General features: G+C 31.7%; 1 long non-coding RNA gene across 1 annotated transcript; it reads right to left on the minus strand.

The window, feature by feature from the left end:
- Positions 1–553: 553 nt before the first annotated feature.
- LOC127714627 (uncharacterized) lies at positions 554–4,354 on the minus strand. The gene is made up of 3 exons (XR_007987828.1): positions 4,170–4,354; positions 1,714–1,833; positions 554–683 (listed from the first exon to the last, which is right to left on the minus strand). It is a non-coding gene; the product is annotated as an uncharacterized LOC127714627 (long non-coding RNA).
- Between the last annotated feature and the right edge of the window lie 747 nt (positions 4,355–5,101).

A 5,101-nucleotide genomic window follows, 5' to 3' on the forward strand; every position in this document is an offset into this window, starting at 1 on the left:
TGACCACATGCAGTTACCACAAAATGTTCCAACTGAAATAAAACGCAATTTAATACGAAACATTAACTTTCCACAAATGTCTACAGAGTAGACAGACGCATGCTAAAAAAAAGATGCTACCAATAATATGTTGAAATACAAAGATTAGAAAATAAGAAATCTAATTTTTTTTTATTTACGTATTAGCAGAAATGCAAATGGCCTGACTATAGGTCTTACAAAGTTAAACCTGTTAAAAATGTCCTTTCTAAAAACTAGTTATTTGTAGGCAAAGTCTGCAATACATGCATTGTGGTCAACATTGAACATTCTGTAAAGGCTTGTTTTCTCAAAGGTTGCCATATTTATACTTAAATTGCCTTTCTAATAATAGAATTTTATGTAATGGCTAGGGACTTGACTCAGCGCCTATCGAAATTGAAACTTATAAAAAAAAAGTCAAATCAAAAACCAGATTATAGACTTTATTCAGATGATTTGATAACTTTTTCTGTTGCCAATATCGGGTCCATATTCCTCGTACTTTGCATTTGTGATCCACCTGGATTGATATGTTGATAATGAAGCAAGAATTGATCCACAAATCCATGACAAATCTTTTCTTTCTGGTGGGGCAATTACATTTGTTAGCATGCGTTCTTGAATCAAAGTTGCAAATTCGTTCTGCAGACGCTTTGCAAATCCTACAATACATTGAATTTCTATAAATTTGTGATTAAGAAATCAATTTTATTTCTATAAACTCTGCTTTTTTAATATCGATATGAAATATGCCGATTAGTAAGAATTAGCTTCGACATAAAAAAATTTCAAGTAGCATTGATGACGGTTAAAATTTGCAATGTTTACTGTTTTGTACACTCTGTAACAAAAAGGAGGTGTGGTATGATTTTCAACTATCAATCAAAGTTAAATGAAGTGGATGTAAGCAATTACAAGCAACCGTACGGTTCTTAAATTGAGAAAACCCAATACCGTATAGTTTACTTTAAAAGGCCCCTACATCGAAAATATAAAGCTTGTATCAGAAATTTGTTTAGTTACCCCTCCACTTTACATTTTTTAAGTTAGTTCATTCTCAAATATCAATCACAATTGACAGTGACTTATACATGTAATTGTAAGGTATCACATGTTGTTGGTGATTTTGTATAAGATAGACTATTTATTCTTAAAAAAACAGGGGAAATAGATACTCCACAAACAAATTACACAATATATTGTTGAGTGTGAGCATTCTTTTGAATGTTTCGGCAAAACCCTTGCAAAGCAGGAATTAAAACAGAAAAAAGGTCAGAGCAAAACTATTACGAAATAATGAAAGAACACAACCATTAAGTATTAAAATCTACAATTGTTAATATTGAGATTAAAGAAAGAACAAACATGATATGAACAGTTAATTTCCTTTTTTACTTTTGTTGTACATTACTTTGCAATGTACCCCCGGTATATTGATATATATAGTTCATGTAATCCGGTTAATATTTCCTGATATATTGTTTAATCAACTTTAAATTCGTGCTAATAAATAGAGATGCATTTTACATATTAACGAGATATCGAACAAACAAAATGAGCAAAAATTGAAATGGTTGATAACAACGGTCTTCCAATTTAGACAGATGCCTTACAATATGTCAAGCTCTAAACCATTTTAGTTAGAATGCTGAAAATATATACAAAAGGAATGTTAAGCTACCTTGTCATTACCTGAGAACATTGTACATCCGCCAGATATAACTATGTTTATATAATAATGCTTTCTCCAGTCCATGTCAATTATCATAATTGAGTCGTACAATAACTTGTGTATACCATCAGACCCTATTTCTAAAACGGAAAACAAATGTATACTAGGTTATACACGCCACATACTACCGAACTATACGTACCAGCGAGTTTTTACTTACACGAGCAACACGACGGTTGCCACAAAAGGAGGAGGTTCTGCTTACCCTTCCGGAGCACCTGACTTTGTTGTTTTGGTAGGGTTTGTGTTTCTCAGTCTTTAGTTTGCTATGTTATGTTTTGTAAACTGTCTGTATGTAAATATTTTCTCGGTTTTTGAGTTTAAATGTCCCGTTCGTATCTATAGCAACTCTCGATTCCATCTTTATAGTACCCTCACAAGGATTTGCTGTAATTTGAACTCAAAATGTTCTGTCATGTTAATATTTTTTTGTTTCGTCTCACATATTTTTCATGTTAATTGATTTTAAAGTATTGAGATATCTTTTACTTTATCCATTGATATTTAGAGGGGTATAAGTTGTCAACTGCATAGCTACCGATTTGACACAATCTATCTCATTTGATTTCAATATTATACAATTTATAAGAATTTTAAAAGCACCATAGGAAAACAATAATCAATGTATAAAATCAGAATAAAAGGTTTGTGCAGTGCGTGCACATTTCAAGAGTAAACGTTATTTAGTAAATTGACGTGAAGACCTTTGTCAACTGTCGATAGTTATATAAATTAAATATAAAAAGACAGACCAGCACGTGCAATGGTATTATGGTGATTTTCAGATCTGCTTTATTTCATGATATAGACAAAAAAGAGGTACTTAATACATATGACTTGTTGTTGGACGAATCCGTCAACGAAATGGTTCTAAAAAGAGGCTTTATTGATTCCTTTTTTTATAATATTAATATTTATTTCTTTTTTTATAGCTTAACATACTGAGCACACCCTGAACCAATCTACAACCAAAAGATGCATACGTACTGAACAACTTTAGTTTGGATCGTTGTCTTTGAATACTATGGTAGATCAGCAATACTCTTTAGGCTATTTTTACATCACTTTACCATATGAGCTGCTACTACCGAATTAACATTTAAATATTCAGCTTTATTTTATGAGTAAAAGTTGTATTTCTTATTAAAAAAGCCTATGGAATCAGGTATGAAGTTAAGCAAGGAGGTAGTGGGGTTGAACATTTGCAAGGTACTAGAACATACAAGACTGCTTAAGATTATTAAAATTTTTATATGTGAGTTTTATACTTTCCAAGATAAATCCGAGAAAACGTCCTGCAGATGCATACCAAATACATCAATCAAGAATGCATATAAATATCGAAAATATATATTGACTAGCTCCTATTGTTTTAACGTATGTATACGTCCGACTTTCAAATGTTTGTGTTTTAGCGGTTCTAATGACAGTAGTTTCAGAGAAGGGCATCAGAGGCTCGAAATCAATCAGCGTTATTTTCGTTGACTTTGGTTTGCCATTTGCTTAAACAAAAAATGTCAAATGAATTTTCTGCAAACATTACATATTTTTCTTCTTAGTTTTCTGTGTTATCGATATCAGCCCTATGGGGCGTACTTAACTTAGCTTTACTGAATAATTTATACTGGTGCATGTGTCATGTCCAAAACATTTTTGTTAAGGTTTGACGCATAATGCAGTGATGACGTTACTCTTAATTGTTTTTTTTTTTATCACTAAACAGAAATTTTAACCATTTATACCAAATAATGATTTTGGTAACCTTTTTTACTAATTTGACATACATAACACGTACATTTCATTTTTAACAGTGAAATTCTGAAAATAAGACTTTGTTAATATTTTGCCTTCAAAGCATTTGCATGAGGGTCTGGACTGTGCTCCTGAACTTAATGGATTGATTGATACATTGGTTTTTAACACCTCTTTCAGCACTATTTTATTATTTCGTAGCGGTCAGTCTTGATTGGTGGAGATAGTCTGAGTGCCCTGAGAGAAGCACTGCCGTTCGGTAAGAAAACTGATAATCCTAGTCAATTAAAATTGAAGTCGAGGGCACCTGCCACGTTTGGGATTTGAACTCACAGCCTTAGTGTTAGTAAATGAACACAATGGAGGATTGTTATCTTCGGAAATATTCCACTTTTCGTAACTACGGTCATCATTCCGTTTTAATTTCCTCGAATCTGACATTATTGAATGCGATTAATTTTCGGAGTTTTACTTGAATGGAAACCACGACGAATATCACGATTTTATTACTGGCTTTTGGTTAGTTTCGTGTCAGTTATTCAAGATTTTTCTTGCCAATATAACTTTATTATTGTGGTTTATCTTTTCGGGGCAAGAAGGATAACTTATATGAGTCATCAGTTTATTTACTGATGATATCCTTATTTTCATAAATCTATTTTACCGTTCGAAGGTCGAAACGAAATCTCTCGACATTGGAACCTCTCCTTATCAATAGTAATCAAATTTCCATCTGGAAGTTCATATGATTTATCAACATCAGGAAAACATTCCGACAAAGTAATTTCTTCTGAGAAATCATCCGCAACATTACACAATTTTTCTTTCATTTCCCTCACAATTTCAAAATCACCTGCAATAAATATTTTTGTAACATACTTAAAGCTCATCACAATCTAAACGTCGTCTAAACGTCGTTATAAATTCAGAAATAAGTGGTACTAAATTGATTGAGAAAATAAGCATACTATACATTTGGTGCATCCAATGCTGTTTTCTTGCTTAGTCTTCATCAGCAACTTGTAAAGCAAAATTAAAATTTTGAAAAATAAAAATAATTGAATACTTCCGAAGCTAATTGTATAACGCAATATGAAAATTAAAAAAAATTAAAAAAAAAACATGTGTTTGACATAATGAAGGAAAAGCTGTTCTTTTCAGTGAAAGATCAAAATAATACCGGATTCCTTTCAGTTTTCATGCAGCCTCCTATATGTTGTCAGTCTAATAAGAATAAAGGAAAAATGAATACCAATTATTTGTTGAAAGATAAACACAAAACTTTAACAAACGTGTTGTAATTTAAAGTAAGTCTTTTCGGGATGTTAGGTTGAGTGAACTCAGGAACATATATATTTACGGGACTTGACACTACCTAATTGTAGCCGATTTTATCGTCGGGTCATAGTTAATAAAAATACGATACGGAAACGGACATGTGTTAAAATGGTAATTTATGATAATTTCAATAAAGTATCATTCAAACTAAGTTTTAAAGTGATGCAAGTGTATCGAACATGTAATCTGTCACTTCAAATTTGTTATAATTGCGTTCATTTCATCACAGAATGGTACAAAATGCAAACTTGGTAATAA

Source organism: Mytilus californianus, unplaced genomic scaffold (genome assembly GCF_021869535.1).
Source record: "Mytilus californianus isolate M0D057914Y unplaced genomic scaffold, xbMytCali1.0.p SCAF_9, whole genome shotgun sequence".
Lineage (NCBI taxonomy): Eukaryota > Metazoa > Mollusca > Bivalvia > Mytilida > Mytilidae > Mytilus > Mytilus californianus.